At 44.2% G+C, this 16,402-nt stretch overlaps 26 non-coding genes across 26 annotated transcripts; 15 read left to right on the top strand and 11 right to left on the bottom strand.

The window, feature by feature from the left end:
- The first annotated feature begins 44 nt into the window (after positions 1–44).
- Positions 45–116, top strand: trnag-ucc (transfer RNA glycine (anticodon UCC)). Its single transcript has one exon. It is a non-coding gene; the product is annotated as a tRNA-Gly (tRNA).
- Positions 117–1,129: 1,013 nt separating this feature from the next.
- On the top strand, positions 1,130–1,245 carry LOC135772001 (U5 spliceosomal RNA). Its single transcript, XR_010543200.1, has one exon. It is a non-coding gene; the product is annotated as a U5 spliceosomal RNA (small nuclear RNA).
- A 1,090-nt stretch (positions 1,246–2,335) lies between these two features.
- On the top strand, positions 2,336–2,407 carry trnag-ucc (transfer RNA glycine (anticodon UCC)). The gene has a single exon. It is a non-coding gene; the product is annotated as a tRNA-Gly (tRNA).
- Positions 2,408–2,525: 118 nt separating this feature from the next.
- Positions 2,526–2,597, bottom strand: trnad-guc (transfer RNA aspartic acid (anticodon GUC)). The gene has a single exon. It is a non-coding gene; the product is annotated as a tRNA-Asp (tRNA).
- An 823-nt stretch (positions 2,598–3,420) lies between these two features.
- On the top strand, positions 3,421–3,536 carry LOC135771955 (U5 spliceosomal RNA). The gene has a single exon (XR_010543157.1). It is a non-coding gene; the product is annotated as a U5 spliceosomal RNA (small nuclear RNA).
- An 820-nt stretch (positions 3,537–4,356) lies between these two features.
- Positions 4,357–4,428, bottom strand: trnad-guc (transfer RNA aspartic acid (anticodon GUC)). The gene has a single exon. It is a non-coding gene; the product is annotated as a tRNA-Asp (tRNA).
- A 198-nt stretch (positions 4,429–4,626) lies between these two features.
- trnag-ucc (transfer RNA glycine (anticodon UCC)) lies at positions 4,627–4,698 on the top strand. Its single transcript has one exon. It is a non-coding gene; the product is annotated as a tRNA-Gly (tRNA).
- A 118-nt stretch (positions 4,699–4,816) lies between these two features.
- trnad-guc (transfer RNA aspartic acid (anticodon GUC)) lies at positions 4,817–4,888 on the bottom strand. The gene has a single exon. It is a non-coding gene; the product is annotated as a tRNA-Asp (tRNA).
- An 823-nt stretch (positions 4,889–5,711) lies between these two features.
- LOC135771904 (U5 spliceosomal RNA) lies at positions 5,712–5,827 on the top strand. Its single transcript, XR_010543110.1, has one exon. It is a non-coding gene; the product is annotated as a U5 spliceosomal RNA (small nuclear RNA).
- Positions 5,828–6,647: 820 nt separating this feature from the next.
- Positions 6,648–6,719, bottom strand: trnad-guc (transfer RNA aspartic acid (anticodon GUC)). Its single transcript has one exon. It is a non-coding gene; the product is annotated as a tRNA-Asp (tRNA).
- A 198-nt stretch (positions 6,720–6,917) lies between these two features.
- On the top strand, positions 6,918–6,989 carry trnag-ucc (transfer RNA glycine (anticodon UCC)). The gene has a single exon. It is a non-coding gene; the product is annotated as a tRNA-Gly (tRNA).
- A 1,013-nt stretch (positions 6,990–8,002) lies between these two features.
- LOC135771906 (U5 spliceosomal RNA) lies at positions 8,003–8,118 on the top strand. The gene has a single exon (XR_010543111.1). It is a non-coding gene; the product is annotated as a U5 spliceosomal RNA (small nuclear RNA).
- An 820-nt stretch (positions 8,119–8,938) lies between these two features.
- trnad-guc (transfer RNA aspartic acid (anticodon GUC)) lies at positions 8,939–9,010 on the bottom strand. The gene has a single exon. It is a non-coding gene; the product is annotated as a tRNA-Asp (tRNA).
- Positions 9,011–9,208: 198 nt separating this feature from the next.
- On the top strand, positions 9,209–9,280 carry trnag-ucc (transfer RNA glycine (anticodon UCC)). Its single transcript has one exon. It is a non-coding gene; the product is annotated as a tRNA-Gly (tRNA).
- Positions 9,281–9,398: 118 nt separating this feature from the next.
- trnad-guc (transfer RNA aspartic acid (anticodon GUC)) lies at positions 9,399–9,470 on the bottom strand. The gene has a single exon. It is a non-coding gene; the product is annotated as a tRNA-Asp (tRNA).
- An 823-nt stretch (positions 9,471–10,293) lies between these two features.
- Positions 10,294–10,409, top strand: LOC135771950 (U5 spliceosomal RNA). Its single transcript, XR_010543153.1, has one exon. It is a non-coding gene; the product is annotated as a U5 spliceosomal RNA (small nuclear RNA).
- An 820-nt stretch (positions 10,410–11,229) lies between these two features.
- On the bottom strand, positions 11,230–11,301 carry trnad-guc (transfer RNA aspartic acid (anticodon GUC)). The gene has a single exon. It is a non-coding gene; the product is annotated as a tRNA-Asp (tRNA).
- A 198-nt stretch (positions 11,302–11,499) lies between these two features.
- Positions 11,500–11,571, top strand: trnag-ucc (transfer RNA glycine (anticodon UCC)). The gene has a single exon. It is a non-coding gene; the product is annotated as a tRNA-Gly (tRNA).
- A 118-nt stretch (positions 11,572–11,689) lies between these two features.
- trnad-guc (transfer RNA aspartic acid (anticodon GUC)) lies at positions 11,690–11,761 on the bottom strand. The gene has a single exon. It is a non-coding gene; the product is annotated as a tRNA-Asp (tRNA).
- An 823-nt stretch (positions 11,762–12,584) lies between these two features.
- LOC135771907 (U5 spliceosomal RNA) lies at positions 12,585–12,700 on the top strand. The gene has a single exon (XR_010543112.1). It is a non-coding gene; the product is annotated as a U5 spliceosomal RNA (small nuclear RNA).
- Positions 12,701–13,520: 820 nt separating this feature from the next.
- On the bottom strand, positions 13,521–13,592 carry trnad-guc (transfer RNA aspartic acid (anticodon GUC)). The gene has a single exon. It is a non-coding gene; the product is annotated as a tRNA-Asp (tRNA).
- A 198-nt stretch (positions 13,593–13,790) lies between these two features.
- trnag-ucc (transfer RNA glycine (anticodon UCC)) lies at positions 13,791–13,862 on the top strand. The gene has a single exon. It is a non-coding gene; the product is annotated as a tRNA-Gly (tRNA).
- Positions 13,863–13,980: 118 nt separating this feature from the next.
- Positions 13,981–14,052, bottom strand: trnad-guc (transfer RNA aspartic acid (anticodon GUC)). Its single transcript has one exon. It is a non-coding gene; the product is annotated as a tRNA-Asp (tRNA).
- An 823-nt stretch (positions 14,053–14,875) lies between these two features.
- LOC135771908 (U5 spliceosomal RNA) lies at positions 14,876–14,991 on the top strand. Its single transcript, XR_010543113.1, has one exon. It is a non-coding gene; the product is annotated as a U5 spliceosomal RNA (small nuclear RNA).
- A 1,090-nt stretch (positions 14,992–16,081) lies between these two features.
- Positions 16,082–16,153, top strand: trnag-ucc (transfer RNA glycine (anticodon UCC)). The gene has a single exon. It is a non-coding gene; the product is annotated as a tRNA-Gly (tRNA).
- Positions 16,154–16,271: 118 nt separating this feature from the next.
- trnad-guc (transfer RNA aspartic acid (anticodon GUC)) lies at positions 16,272–16,343 on the bottom strand. Its single transcript has one exon. It is a non-coding gene; the product is annotated as a tRNA-Asp (tRNA).
- Positions 16,344–16,402: the final 59 nt, after the last annotated feature.

Genomic DNA, 16,402 nt, shown 5'->3' on the forward strand with positions numbered 1-16,402 from the left:
GTTCAGAACATCCACAAGTCCTGTGGAGCAACACCCGCATGCGTGCGTTGGTGGTATAGTGGTGAGCATAGCTGCCTTCCAAGCAGTTGACCCGGGTTCGATTCCCGGCCAACGCATTGCTTTTTGCTCGACGCCATCGTGAGAACGAGAGCAACGCAGCGCACTTCTTCAGCCGATTTTGATGCGCAAAGGTGGCGCGTCCAAGCTGTTTGAGAAGTCAAACGAAAAGGAGATCTCCCCGTCGGGGAGTCGAACCCCGGTCTTCCGCATGACAGGCGGAGATACTGTCCACTATACTAACGAGGACCTGGCGCACGAGCGGAGTCGTCGAGCCGAATCGCCGATCCATACCGCAGCTTATAACACACACATACTCCCCATTTGTGAGGACAGCCTTCCTGTTTATTCCCCTTGTTTTTTGTTTATTTTGTGTGTTTGTTTATATTTTAAACAGTTTCTTTACCTTCTTTTTTAAAAAAGCATTCCCTTCCACTGCCCCAGCCAACTACCATCCTTTCCCCAAAATCAGTAAACCCCCCTAGATAGCTCCTTTAAAAGGACAACCCTATCCCGTTGTGAACCTTAACCCAATCCCTCCCCTTGCTTTTTTACTATTTATCTGAAATAAATGAACCCTAAACTACACCCTGTCCTAACACCGGCTATCATAAACCCAAGAAGAATTTTTGAAGTGAAAATTACCTCTTAAGCTGAAGGTCTTAGACATTGTTCTTCTGTTGGGGCCCTATCTTTCCTTTTTTTCTAGAGGCTATGGAAATTAATGACGATTCCCCAGTCCTGGAAGAAAATTCCTCTTCTGTTATTTTTGGGGTGGCTTTTATTATTATATTTTTTGAGATTTGAGAACCTAATGGGATGTAGATTGTAGGTAACCTGTGCCGGTGCATCCTCTGTGTAATGTGCAGAGTTTCATTCCCCAAAACCTCTCAGCAAAAGATCTCACTGTGACATGTTAGTAGCCTGTGTCTTTATTTTGCGCAGGATGGCATTTCTACTTCTTTTGCTCCTCCCAGGTGGAAAGGTCTGGGTGGATCCTGATCCAGAAATTACCCTTTTTGAACATTATGGTGTGGCAAGGGGAGCACACTGGGTCGAGGTTTGTTGGGCATAACTCAAGTTTTCCTTCAACTACGCATAAATCTTTCGCCTTTTACTAAAGATTTCCGTGGAGGGGAACCATTGTGAGTTTGTTGTATTTTTGGATGCTCTGCTCACAGCAGAGCTGCCTCACTTTTGTCAATGCTAGAAAGTCTTTCATTAAGGTTTAGTTTCTCGCGAGGTGTTCAGAAGTGTTGGTCGCTTTCGCAGCACTTCTTCGTGAGGCCTCGAGACTTTTACGTAGCGTTTGTTTTCGAATCATTGGTGCGGAGCGTGTTTCAAACTGGCCAAGTCACGTGATTTTAGCAAAAGAGGCTTCATTGCGTAATAACCGTTTGGAAACGTTGCGGAAATCCGATGGTTCACCGCTTAGGCGGACTTGGTCACAAATGACCAGTGTCTAATATGGTTAGGTGAACTCGGGTCAGTTTGATCATGCATCCTTCTGACTAATAACACTACCATTTTGTTTACTTTTTGTTTATAGACAGATTTAATGACAGAAATGTGCATAATTAAAAGGGGAGATAGTTTTAATGATTTGTTTGCCCTAAGTAAAACTAAAAATTACACATAATACACTTTTAATTATTTCTTAAGTTAAATCATTTTTTAAACATATTTTAATAAAAATCTTGCTATTACTTTGTAAAATGAAGTGTAAAATGTTTGGACAGATCTGCTTTTACACTATATTGAACAGCAGGTGTCGCCAGCGAGTGTGGTGTTACGAACGCTTAGAAAAACTGAATACATTTTCGAAGCAATTGGTTCAATTGATTCGAAGCTTCTAAAAGCTTGCTTTCTCCCATCACTAGTGTTCAGTGGCTTTAAACAAAGGTGCCGGGTAACTCCATCATAGGGACGGCAAGAGGTGCGAAAACGGCAAAGGGGCAGCACTGTTCAGCTCGTGCATTTCAGTCGGCAGTCCAGAGACAAAGTAAACCTCCCCGTCGGGGAATCGAACCCCAGTCTTCCGCGTGACAGGCGGAGATACTGTCCACTATACTAACGAGGACTTCGCACTCGCACGGGCGTCACGCCGGCCAACCTGCCCTTCGAAAGAAAACTCTTGGTATTCTGTGGTTATCAATTTACAGACACAAGCAGGAGGCATGTAAGGGAATCGACTGAATCCGTGATCAATTCAGCGCAGCACTGAAACAACAGTTGTTCAGAACATCCACAAGTCCTGTGGAGCAACACCCGCATGCGTGCGTTGGTGGTATAGTGGTGAGCATAGCTGCCTTCCAAGCAGTTGACCCGGGTTCGATTCCCGGCCAACGCATTGCTTTTTGCTCGACGCCATCGTGAGAACGAGAGCAACGCAGCGCACTTCTTCAGCCGATTTTGATGCGCAAAGGTGGCGCGTCCAAGCTGTTTGAGAAGTCAAACGAAAAGGAGATCTCCCCGTCGGGGAATCGAACCCCGGTCTTCCGCGTGACAGGCGGAGATACTGTCCACTATACTAACGAGGACCTGGCGCACGAGCGGAGTCGTCGAGCCGAATCGCCGATCCATACCGCAGCTTATAACACACACATACTCCCCATTTGTGAGGACAGCCTTCCTGTTTATTCCCCTTGTTTTTTGTTTATTTTGTGTGTTTGTTTATATTTTAAACAGTTTCTTTACCTTCTTTTTTAAAAAAGCATTCCCTTCCACTGCCCCAGCCAACTACCATCCTTTCCCCAAAATCAGTAAACCCCCCTAGATAGCTCCTTTAAAAGGACAACCCTATCCCGTTGTGAACCTTAACCCAATCCCTCCCCTTGCTTTTTTACTATTTATCTGAAATAAATGAACCCTAAACTACACCCTGTCCTAACACCGGCTATCATAAACCCAAGAAGAATTTTTGAAGTGAAAATTACCTCTTAAGCTGAAGGTCTTAGACATTGTTCTTCTGTTGGGGCCCTATCTTTCCTTTTTTTCTAGAGGCTATGGAAATTAATGACGATTCCCCAGTCCTGGAAGAAAATTCCTCTTCTGTTATTTTTGGGGTGGCTTTTATTATTATATTTTTTGAGATTTGAGAACCTAATGGGATGTAGATTGTAGGTAACCTGTGCCGGTGCATCCTCTGTGTAATGTGCAGAGTTTCATTCCCCAAAACCTCTCAGCAAAAGATCTCACTGTGACATGTTAGTAGCCTGTGTCTTTATTTTGCGCAGGATGGCATTTCTACTTCTTTTGCTCCTCCCAGGTGGAAAGGTCTGGGTGGATCCTGATCCAGAAATTACCCTTTTTGAACATTATGGTGTGGCAAGGGGAGCACACTGGGTCGAGGTTTGTTGGGCAGAACTCAAGTTTTCCTTCAACTACGCATAAATCTTTCGCCTTTTACTAAAGATTTCCGTGGAGGGGAACCATTGTGAGTTTGTTGTATTTTCGGATGCTCTGCTCACAGCAGAGCTGCCTCACTTTTGTCAATGCTAGAAAGTCTTTCATTAAGGTTTAGTTTCTCGCGAGGTGTTCAGAAGTGTTGGTCGCTTTCGCAGCACTTCTTCGTGAGGCCTCGAGACTTTTACGTAGCGTTTGTTTTCGAATCATTGGTGCGGAGCGTGTTTCAAACTGGCCAAGTCACGTGATTTTAGCAAAAGAGGCTTCATTGCGTAATAACCGTTTGGAAACGTTGCGGAAATCCGATGGTTCACCGCTTAGGCGGACTTGGTCACAAATGACCAGTGTCTAATATGGTTAGGTGAACTCGGGTCAGTTTGATCATGCATCCTTCTGACTAATAACACTACCATTTTGTTTACTTTTTGTTTATAGACAGATTTAATGACAGAAATGTGCATAATTAAAAGGGGAGATAGTTTTAATGATTTGTTTGCCCTAAATAAAACTAAAAATCACACATAATACACTTTTAATTATTTCTTAAGTTAAATCATTTTTTAAACATATTTTAATAAAAATCTTGCTATTACTTTGTAAAATGAAGTGTAAAATGTTTGGACAGATCTGCTTTTACACTATATTGAACAGCAGGTGTCGCCAGCGAGTGTGGTGTTACGAACGCTTAGAAAAACTGAATACATTTTCGAAGCAATTGGTTCAATTGATTCGAAGCTTCTAAAAGCTTGCTTTCTCCCATCACTAGTGTTCAGTGGCTTTAAACAAAGGTGCCGGGTAACTCCATCATAGGGACGGCAAGAGGTGCGAAAACGGCAAAGGGGCAGCACTGTTCAGCTCGTGCATTTCAGTCGGCAGTCCAGAGACAAAGTAAACCTCCCCGTCGGGGAATCGAACCCCGGTCTTCCGCGTGACAGGCGGAGATACTGTCCACTATACTAACGAGGACTTCGCACTCGCACGGGCGTCACGCCGGCCAACCTGCCCTTCGAAAGAAAACTCTTGGTATTCTGTGGTTATCAATTTACAGACACAAGCAGGAGGCATGTAAGGGAATCGACTGAATCCGTGATCAATTCAGCGCAGCACTGAAACAACAGTTGTTCAGAACATCCACAAGTCCTGTGGAGCAACACCCGCATGCGTGCGTTGGTGGTATAGTGGTGAGCATAGCTGCCTTCCAAGCAGTTGACCCGGGTTCGATTCCCGGCCAACGCATTGCTTTTTGCTCGACGCCATCGTGAGAACGAGAGCAACGCAGCGCACTTCTTCAGCCGATTTTGATGCGCAAAGGTGGCGCGTCCAAGCTGTTTGAGAAGTCAAACGAAAAGGAGATCTCCCCGTCGGGGAATCGAACCCCGGTCTTCCGCGTGACAGGCGGAGATACTGTCCACTATACTAACGAGGACCTGGCACACAAGCGGAGTCGTCGAGCCCAATCGCCGATCCATACCGCAGCTTATAACACACACATACTCCCCATTTGTGAGGACAGCCTTCCTGTTTATTCCCCTTGTTTTTTGTTTATTTTGTGTGTTTGTTTATATTTTAAACAGTTTCTTTACCTTCTTTTTTAAAAAAGCATTCCCTTCCACTGCCCCAGCCAACTACCATCCTTTCCCCAAAATCAGTAAACCCCTCTAGATAGCTCCTTTAAAAGGACAACCCTATCCCGTTGTGAACCTTAACCCAATCCCTCCCCTTGCTTTTTTACTATTTATCTGAAATAAATGAACCCTAAACTACACCCTGTCCTAACACCGGCTATCATAAACCCAACTAGAATTTTTGAAGTGAAAATTACCTCTTAAGCTGAAGGTCTTAGACATTGTTCTTCTGTTGGGGCCCTATCTTTCCTTTTTTTCTAGAGGCTATGGAAATTAATGACGATTCCCCAGTCCTGGAAGAAAATTCCTCTTCTGTTATTTTTGGGGTGGCTTTTATTATTATATTTTTTGAGATTTGAGAACCTAATGGGATGTAGATTGTAGGTAACCTGTGCCGGTGCATCCTCTGTGTAATGTGCAGAGTTTCATTCCCCAAAACCTCTCAGCAAAAGATCTCACTGTGACATGTTAGTAGCCTGTGTCTTTATTTTGCGCAGGATGGCATTTCTACTTCTTTTGCTCCTCCCAGGTGGAAAGGTCTGGGTGGATCCTGATCCAGAAATTACCCTTTTTGAACATTATGGTGTGGCAAGGGGAGCACACTGGGTCGAGGTTTGTTGGGCAGAACTCAAGTTTTCCTTCAACTACGCATAAATCTTTCGCCTTTTACTAAAGATTTCCGTGGAGGGGAACCATTGTGAGTTTGTTGTATTTTTGGATGCTCTGCTCACAGCAGAGCTGCCTCACTTTTGTCAATGCTAGAAAGTCTTTCATTAAGGTTTAGTTTCTCGCGAGGTGTTCAGAAGTGTTGGTCGCTTTCGCAGCACTTCTTCGTGAGGCCTCGAGACTTTTACGTAGCGTTTGTTTTCGAATCATTGGTGCGGAGCGTGTTTCAAACTGGCCAAGTCACGTGATTTTAGCAAAAGAGGCTTCATTGCGTAATAACCGTTTGGAAACGTTGCGGAAATCCGATGGTTCACCGCTTAGGCGGACTTGGTCACAAATGACCAGTGTCTAATATGGTTAGGTGAACTCGGGTCAGTTTGATCATGCATCCTTCTGACTAATAACACTACCATTTTGTTTACTTTTTGTTTATAGACAGATTTAATGACAGAAATGTGCATAATTAAAAGGGGAGATAGTTTTAATGATTTGTTTGCCCTAAATAAAACTAAAAATCACACATAATACACTTTTAATTATTTCTTAAGTTAAATCATTTTTTAAACATATTTTAATAAAAATCTTGCTATTACTTTGTAAAATGAAGTGTAAAATGTTTGGACAGATCTGCTTTTACACTATATTGAACAGCAGGTGTCGCCAGCGAGTGTGGTGTTACGAACGCTTAGAAAAACTGAATACATTTTCGAAGCAATTGGTTCAATTGATTCGAAGCTTCTAAAAGCTTGCTTTCTCCCATCACTAGTGTTCAGTGGCTTTAAACAAAGGTGCCGGGTAACTCCATCATAGGGACGGCAAGAGGTGCGAAAACGGCAAAGGGGCAGCACTGTTCAGCTCGTGCATTTCAGTCGGCAGTCCAGAGACAAAGTAAACCTCCCCGTCGGGGAATCGAACCCCGGTCTTCCGCGTGACAGGCGGAGATACTGTCCACTATACTAACGAGGACTTCGCACTCGCACGGGCGTCACGCCGGCCAACCTGCCCTTCGAAAGAAAACTCTTGGTATTCTGTGGTTATCAATTTACAGACACAAGCAGGAGGCATGTAAGGGAATCGACTGAATCCGTGATCAATTCAGCGCAGCACTGAAACAACAGTTGTTCAGAACATCCACAAGTCCTGTGGAGCAACACCCGCATGCGTGCGTTGGTGGTATAGTGGTGAGCATAGCTGCCTTCCAAGCAGTTGACCCGGGTTCGATTCCCGGCCAACGCATTGCTTTTTGCTCGACGCCATCGTGAGAACGAGAGCAACGCAGCGCACTTCTTCAGCCGATTTTGATGCGCAAAGGTGGCGCGTCCAAGCTGTTTGAGAAGTCAAACGAAAAGGAGATCTCCCCGTCGGGGAATCGAACCCCGGTCTTCCGCGTGACAGGCAGAGATACTGTCCACTATACTAACGAGGACCTGGCACACAAGCGGAGTCGTCGAGCCGAATCGCCGATCCATACCGCAGCTTATAACACACACATACTCCCCATTTGTGAGGACAGCCTTCCTGTTTATTCCCCTTGTTTTTTGTTTATTTTGTGTGTTTGTTTATATTTTAAACAGTTTCTTTACCTTCTTTTTTAAAAAAGCATTCCCTTCCACTGCCCCAGCCAACTACCATCCTTTCCCCAAAATCAGTAAACCCCTCTAGATAGCTCCTTTAAAAGGACAACCCTATCCCGTTGTGAACCTTAACCCAATCCCTCCCCTTGCTTTTTTACTATTTATCTGAAATAAATGAACCCTAAACTACACCCTGTCCTAACACCGGCTATCATAAACCCAAGAAGAATTTTTGAAGTGAAAATTACCTCTTAAGCTGAAGGTCTTAGACATTGTTCTTCTGTTGGGGCCCTATCTTTCCTTTTTTTCTAGAGGCTATGGAAATTAATGACGATTCCCCAGTCCTGGAAGAAAATTCCTCTTCTGTTATTTTTGGGGTGGCTTTTATTATTATATTTTTTGAGATTTGAGAACCTAATGGGATGTAGATTGTAGGTAACCTGTGCCGGTGCATCCTCTGTGTAATGTGCAGAGTTTCATTCCCCAAAACCTCTCAGCAAAAGATCTCACTGTGACATGTTAGTAGCCTGTGTCTTTATTTTGCGCAGGATGGCATTTCTACTTCTTTTGCTCCTCCCAGGTGGAAAGGTCTGGGTGGATCCTGATCCAGAAATTACCCTTTTTGAACATTATGGTGTGGCAAGGGGAGCACACTGGGTCGAGGTTTGTTGGGCAGAACTCAAGTTTTCCTTCAACTACGCATAAATCTTTCGCCTTTTACTAAAGATTTCCGTGGAGGGGAACCATTGTGAGTTTGTTGTATTTTTGGATGCTCTGCTCACAGCAGAGCTGCCTCACTTTTGTCAATGTTAGAAAGTCTTTCATTAAGGTTTAGTTTCTCGCGACGTGTTCAGAAGTGTTGGTCGCTTTCGCAGCACTTCTTCGTGAGGCCTCAAGACTTTTACGTAGCGTTTGTTTTCGAATCATTGGTGCGGAGCGTGTTTCAAACTGGCCAAGTCACGTGATTTTAGCAAAAGAGGCTTCATTGCGTAATAACCGTTTGGAAACGTTGCGGAAATCCGATGGTTCACCGCTTAGGCGGACTTGGTCACAAATGACCAGTGTCTAATATGGTTAGGTGAACTCGGGTCAGTTTGATCATGCATCCTTCTGACTAATAACACTACCATTTTGTTTACTTTTTGTTTATAGACAGATTTAATGACAGAAATGTGCATAATTAAAAGGGGAGATAGTTTTAATGATTTGTTTGCCCTAAATAAAACTAAAAATCACACATAATACACTTTTAATTATTTCTTAAGTTAAATCATTTTTTAAACATATTTTAATAAAAATCTTGCTATTACTTTGTAAAATGAAGTGTAAAATGTTTGGACAGATCTGCTTTTACACTATATTGAACAGCAGGTGTCGCCAGCGAGTGTGGTGTTACGAACGCTTAGAAAAACTGAATACATTTTCGAAGCAATTGGTTCAATTGATTCGAAGCTTCTAAAAGCTTGCTTTCTCCCATCACTAGTGTTCAGTGGCTTTAAACAAAGGTGCCGGGTAACTCCATCATAGGGACGGCAAGAGGTGCGAAAACGGCAAAGGGGCAGCACTGTTCAGCTCGTGCATTTCAGTCGGCAGTCCAGAGACAAAGTAAACCTCCCCGTCGGGGAATCGAACCCCGGTCTTCCGCGTGACAGGCGGAGATACTGTCCACTATACTAACGAGGACTTCGCACTCGCACGGGCGTCACGCCGGCCAACCTGCCCTTCGAAAGAAAACTCTTGGTATTCTGTGGTTATCAATTTACAGACACAAGCAGGAGGCATGTAAGGGAATCGACTGAATCCGTGATCAATTCAGCACAGCACTGAAACAACAGTTGTTCAGAACATCCACAAGTCCTGTGGAGCAACACCCGCATGCGTGCGTTGGTGGTATAGTGGTGAGCATAGCTGCCTTCCAAGCAGTTGACCCGGGTTCGATTCCCGGCCAACGCATTGCTTTTTGCTCGATGCCATCGTGAGAACGAGAGCAACGCAGCGCACTTCTTCAGCCGATTTTGATGCGCAAAGGTGGCGCGTCCAAGCTGTTTGAGAAGTCAAACGAAAAGGAGATCTCCCCGTCGGGGAATCGAACCCCGGTCTTCCGCGTGACAGGCGGAGATACTGTCCACTATACTAACGAGGACCTGGCGCACGAGCGGAGTCGTCGAGCCGAATCGCCGATCCATACCGCAGCTTATAACACACACATACTCCCCATTTGTGAGGACAGCCTTCCTGTTTATTCCCCTTGTTTTTTGTTTATTTTGTGTGTTTGTTTATATTTTAAACAGTTTCTTTACCTTCTTTTTTAAAAAAGCATTCCCTTCCACTGCCCCAGCCAACTACCATCCTTTCCCCAAAATCAGTAAACCCCCCTAGATAGCTCCTTTAAAAGGACAACCCTATCCCGTTGTGAACCTTAACCCAATCCCTCCCCTTGCTTTTTTACTATTTATCTGAAATAAATGAACCCTAAACTACACCCTGTCCTAACACCGGCTATCATAAACCCAAGAAGAATTTTTGAAGTGAAAATTACCTCTTAAGCTGAAGGTCTTAGACATTGTTCTTCTGTTGGGGCCCTATCTTTCCTTTTTTTCTAGAGGCTATGGAAATTAATGACGATTCCCCAGTCCTGGAAGAAAATTCCTCTTCTGTTATTTTTGGGGTGGCTTTTATTATTATATTTTTTGAGATTTGAGAACCTAATGGGATGTAGATTGTAGGTAACCTGTGCCGGTGCATCCTCTGTGTAATGTGCAGAGTTTCATTCCCCAAAACCTCTCAGCAAAAGATCTCACTGTGACATGTTAGTAGCCTGTGTCTTTATTTTGCGCAGGATGGCATTTCTACTTCTTTTGCTCCTCCCAGGTGGAAAGGTCTGGGTGGATCCTGATCCAGAAATTACCCTTTTTGAACATTATGGTGTGGCAAGGGGAGCACACTGGGTCGAGGTTTGTTGGGCATAACTCAAGTTTTCCTTCAACTACGCATAAATCTTTCGCCTTTTACTAAAGATTTCTGTGGAGGGGAACCATTGTGAGTTTGTTGTATTTTTGGATGCTCTGCTCACAGCAGAGCTGCCTCACTTTTGTCAATGCTAGAAAGTCTTTCATTAAGGTTTAGTTTCTCGCGAGGTGTTCAGAAGTGTTGGTCGCTTTCGCAGCACTTCTTCGTGAGGCCTCGAGACTTTTACGTAGCGTTTGTTTTCGAATCATTGGTGCGGAGCGTTTTTCAAACTGGCCAAGTCACGTGATTTTAGCAAAAGAGGCTTCATTGCGTAATAACCGTTTGGAAACGTTGCGGAAATCCGATGGTTCACCGCTTAGGCGGACTTGGTCACAAATGACCAGTGTCTAATATGGTTAGGTGAACTCGGGTCAGTTTGATCATGCATCCTTCTGACTAATAACACTACCATTTTGTTTACTTTTTGTTTATAGACAGATTTAATGACAGAAATGTGCATAATTAAAAGGGGAGATAGTTTTAATGATTTGTTTGCCCTAAATAAAACTAAAAATCACACATAATACACTTTTAATTATTTCTTAAGTTAAATCATTTTTTAAACATATTTTAATAAAAATCTTGCTATTACTTTGTAAAATGAAGTGTAAAATGTTTGGACAGATCTGCTTTTACACTATATTGAACAGCAGGTGTCGCCAGCGAGTGTGGTGTTACGAACGCTTAGAAAAACTGAATACATTTTCGAAGCAATTGGTTCAATTGATTCGAAGCTTCTAAAAGCTTGCTTTCTCCCATCACTAGTGTTCAGTGGCTTTAAACAAAGGTGCCGGGTAACTCCATCATAGGGACGGCAAGAGGTGCGAAAACGGCAAAGGGGCAGCACTGTTCAGCTCGTGCATTTCAGTCGGCAGTCCAGAGACAAAGTAAACCTCCCCGTCGGGGAATCGAACCCCGGTCTTCCGCGTGACAGGCGGAGATACTGTCCACTATACTAACGAGGACTTCGCACTCGCACGGGCGTCACGCCGGCCAACCTGCCCTTCGAAAGAAAACTCTTGGTATTCTGTGGTTATCAATTTACAGACACAAGCAGGAGGCATGTAAGGGAATCGACTGAATCCGTGATCAATTCAGCGCAGCACTGAAACAACAGTTGTTCAGAACATCCACAAGTCCTGTGGAGCAACACCCGCATGCGTGCGTTGGTGGTATAGTGGTGAGCATAGCTGCCTTCCAAGCAGTTGACCCGGGTTCGATTCCCGGCCAACGCATTGCTTTTTGCTCGACGCCATCGTGAGAACGAGAGCAACGCAGCGCACTTCTTCAGCCGATTTTGATGCGCAAAGGTGGCGCGTCCAAGCTGTTTGAGAAGTCAAACGAAAAGGAGATCTCCCCGTCGGGGAATCGAACCCCGGTCTTCCGCGTGACAGGCGGAGATACTGTCCACTATACTAACGAGGACCTGGCGCACGAGCGGAGTCGTCGAGCCGAATCGCCGATCCATACCGCAGCTTATAACACACACATACTCCCCATTTGTGAGGACAGCCTTCCTGTTTATTCCCCTTGTTTTTTGTTTATTTTGTGTGTTTGTTTATATTTTAAACAGTTTCTTTACCTTCTTTTTTAAAAAAGCATTCCCTTCCACTGCCCCAGCCAACTACCATCCTTTCCCCAAAATCAGTAAACCCCCCTAGATAGCTCCTTTAAAAGGACAACCCTATCCCGTTGTGAACCTTAACCCAATCCCTCCCCTTGCTTTTTTACTATTTATCTGAAATAAATGAACCCTAAACTACACCCTGTCCTAACACCGGCTATCATAAACCCAAGAAGAATTTTTGAAGTGAAAATTACCTCTTAAGCTGAAGGTCTTAGACATTGTTCTTCTGTTGGGGCCCTATCTTTCCTTTTTTTCTAGAGGCTATGGAAATTAATGACGATTCCCCAGTCCTGGAAGAAAATTCCTCTTCTGTTATTTTTGGGGTGGCTTTTATTATTATATTTTTTGAGATTTGAGAACCTAATGGGATGTAGATTGTAGGTAACCTGTGCCGGTGCATCCTCTGTGTAATGTGCAGAGTTTCATTCCCCAAAACCTCTCAGCAAAAGATCTCACTGTGACATGTTAGTAGCCTGTGTCTTTATTTTGCGCAGGATGGCATTTCTACTTCTTTTGCTCCTCCCAGGTGGAAAGGTCTGGGTGGATCCTGATCCAGAAATTACCCTTTTTGAACATTATGGTGTGGCAAGGGGAGCACACTGGGTCGAGGTTTGTTGGGCAGAACTCAAGTTTTCCTTCAACTACGCATAAATCTTTCGCCTTTTACTAAAGATTTCCGTGGAGGGGAACCATTGTGAGTTTGTTGTATTTTTGGATGCTCTGCTCACAGCAGAGCTGCCTCACTTTTGTCAATGCTAGAAAGTCTTTCATTAAGGTTTAGTTTCTCGCGAGGTGTTCAGAAGTGTTGGTCGCTTTCGCAGCACTTCTTCGTGAGGCTTTAAGACTTTTACGTAGCGTTTGTTTTCGAATCATTGGTGCGGAGCGTGTTTCAAACTGGCCAAGTCACGTGATTTTAGCAAAAGAGGCTTCATTGCGTAATAACCGTTTGGAAACGTTGCGGAAATCCGATGGTTCACCGCTTAGGCGGACTTGGTCACAAATGACCAGTGTCTAATATGGTTAGGTGAACTCGGGTCAGTTTGATCATGCATCCTTCTGACTAATAACACTACCATTTTGTTTACTTTTTGTTTATAGACAGATTTAATGACAGAAATGTGCATAATTAAAAGGGGAGATAGTTTTAATGATTTGTTTGCCCTAAATAAAACTAAAAATCACACATAATACACTTTTAATTATTTCTTAAGTTAAATCATTTTTTAAACATATTTTAATAAAAATCTTGCTATTACTTTGTAAAATGAAGTGTAAAATGTTTGGACAGATCTGCTTTTACACTATATTGAACAGCAGGTGTCGCCAGCGAGTGTGGTGTTACGAACGCTTAGAAAAACTGAATACATTTTCGAAGCAATTGGTTCAATTGATTCGAAGCTTCTGAAAGCTTGCTTTCTCCCATCACTAGTGTTCAGTGGCTTTAAACAAAGGTGCCGGGTAACTCCATCATAGGGACGGCAAGAGGTGCGAAAACGGCAAAGGGGCAGCACTGTTCAGCTCGTGCATTTCAGTCGGCAGTCCAGAGACAAAGTAAACCTCCCCGTCGGGGAATCGAACCCCGGTCTTCCGCGTGACAGGCGGAGATACTGTCCACTATACTAACGAGGACTTCGCACTCGCACGGGCGTCACGCCGGCCAACCTGCCCTTCGAAAGAAAACTCTTGGTATTCTGTGGTTATCAATTTACAGACACAAGCAGGAGGCATGTAAGGGAATCGACTGAATCCGTGATCAATTCAGCGCAGCACTGAAACAACAGTTGTTCAGAACATCCACAAGTCCTGTGGAGCAACACCCGCATGCGTGCGTTGGTGGTATAGTGGTGAGCATAGCTGCCTTCCAAGCAGTTGACCCGGGTTCGATTCCCGGCCAACGCATTGCTTTTTGCTCGACGCCATCGTGAGAACGAGAGCAACGCAGCGCACTTCTTCAGCCGATTTTGATGCGCAAAGGTGGCGCGTCCAAGCTGTTTGAGAAGTCAAACGAAAAGGAGATCTCCCCGTCGGGGAATCGAACCCCGGTCTTCCGCGTGACAGGCGGAGATACTGTCCACTATACTAACGAGGACCTGGCGCACGAGCGGAGTCGTCGAGCCGAATCGCCGATCCATACCGCAGCTTATAACACACACATACTCCCCATTTGTGAGGACAGCCTTCCTGTTTATTCCCCTTGTTTTTTGTTTATTTTGTGTGTTTGTTTATATTTTAAACAGTTTCTTTACCTTCTTTTTTAAAAAAGCATTCCCTTCCACTGCCCCAGCCAACTACCATCCTTTCCCCAAAATCAGTAAACCCCCCTAGATAGCTCCTTTAAAAGGACAACCCTATCCCGTTGTGAACCTTAACCCAATCCCTCCCCTTGCTTTTTTACTATTTATCTGAAATAAATGAACCCTAAACTACACCCTGTCCTAACACCGGCTATCATAAACCCAAGAAGAATTTTTGAAGTGAAAATTACCTCTTAAGCTGAAGGTCTTAGACATTGTTCTTCTGTTGGGGCCCTATCTTTCCTTTTTTTCTAGAGGCTATGGAAATTAATGACGATTCCCCAGTCCTGGAAGAAAATTCCTCTTCTGTTATTTTTGGGGTGGCTTTTATTATTATATTTTTTGAGATTTGAGAACCTAATGGGATGTAGATTGTAGGTAACCTGTGCCGGTGCATCCTCTGTGTAATGTGCAGAGTTTCATTCCCCAAAACCTCTCAGCAAAAGATCTCACTGTGACATGTTAGTAGCCTGTGTCTTTATTTTGCGCAGGATGGCATTTCTACTTCTTTTGCTCCTCCCAGGTGGAAAGGTCTGGGTGGATCCTGATCCAGAAATTACCCTTTTTGAACATTATGGTGTGGCAAGGGGAGCACACTGGGTCGAGGTTTGTTGGGCAGAACTCAAGTTTTCCTTCAACTACGCATAAATCTTTCGCCTTTTACTAAAGATTTCCGTGGAGGGGAACCATTGTGAGTTTGTTGTATTTTTGGATGCTCTGCTCACAGCAGAGCTGCCTCACTTTTGTCAATGCTAGAAAGTCTTTCATTAAGGTTTAGTTTCTCGCGAGGTGTTCAGAAGTGTTGGTCGCTTTCGCAGCACTTCTTCGTGAGGCCTCGAGACTTTTACGTAGCGTTTGTTTTCGAATCATTGGTGCGGAGCGTGTTTCAAACTGGCCAAGTCACGTGATTTTAGCAAAAGAGGCTTCATTGCGTAATAACCATTTGGAAACGTTGCGGAAATCCGATGGTTCACCGCTTAGGCGGACTTGGTCACAAATGACCAGTGTCTAATATGGTTAGGTGAACTCGGGTCAGTTTGATCATGCATCCTTCTGACTAATAACACTACCATTTTGTTTACTTTTTGTTTATAGACAGATTTAATGACAGAAATGTGCATAATTAAAAGGGGAGATAGTTTTAATGATTTGTTTGCCCTAAATAAAACTAAAAATCACACATAATACACTTTTAATTATTTCTTAAGTTAAATCATTTTTTAAACATATTTTAATAAAAATCTTGCTATTACTTTGTAAAATGAAGTGTAAAATGTTTGGACAGATCTGCTTTTACACTATATTGAACAGCAGGTGTCGCCAGCGAGTGTGGTGTTACGAACGCTTAGAAAAACTGAATACATTTTCGAAGCAATTGGTTCAATTGATTCGAAGCTTCTAAAAGCTTGCTTTCTCCCATCACTAGTGTTCAGTGGCTTTAAACAAAGGTGCCGGGTAACTCCATCATAGGGACGGCAAGAGGTGCGAAAACGGCAAAGGGGCAGCACTGTTCAGCTCGTGCATTTCAGTCGGCAGTCCAGAGACAAAGTAAACCTCCCCGTCGGGGAATCGAACCGCGGTCTTCCGCGTGACAGGCAGAGATACTGTCCACTATACTAACGAGGACTTCGCACTCGCACGGGCGTCACGCCGGCCAACCTGCCCTTCGAAAGAAAACTCTTGGTATTCTGTGGTTATCAATTTACAGACACAAGCAGGAGGCATGTAAGGGAATCGACTGAATCCGTGATCAATTCAGCGCAGCACTGAAACAACAGTTGTTCAGAACATCCACAAGTCCTGTGGAGCAACACCCGCATGCGTGCGTTGGTGGTATAGTGGTGAGCATAGCTGCCTTCCAAGCAGTTGACCCGGGTTCGATTCCCGGCCAACGCATTGCTTTTTGCTCGACGCCATCGTGAGAACGAGAGCAACGCAGCGCACTTCTTCAGCCGATTTTGATGCGCAAAGGTGGCGCGTCCAAGCTGTTTGAGAAGTCAAACGAAAAGGAGATCTCCCCGTCGGGGAATCGAACCCCGGTCTTCCGCGTGACAGGCGGAGATACTGTCCACTATACTAACGAGGACCTGGCGCACGAGCGGAGTCGTCGAGCCGAATCGCCGATCCATACCGCAGCTTATAACA

The sequence above is a fragment of the Paramisgurnus dabryanus genome, chromosome 8 (assembly GCF_030506205.2).
Source record: "Paramisgurnus dabryanus chromosome 8, PD_genome_1.1, whole genome shotgun sequence".
NCBI classification, from domain to species: Eukaryota; Metazoa; Chordata; class Actinopteri; order Cypriniformes; family Cobitidae; genus Paramisgurnus; species Paramisgurnus dabryanus.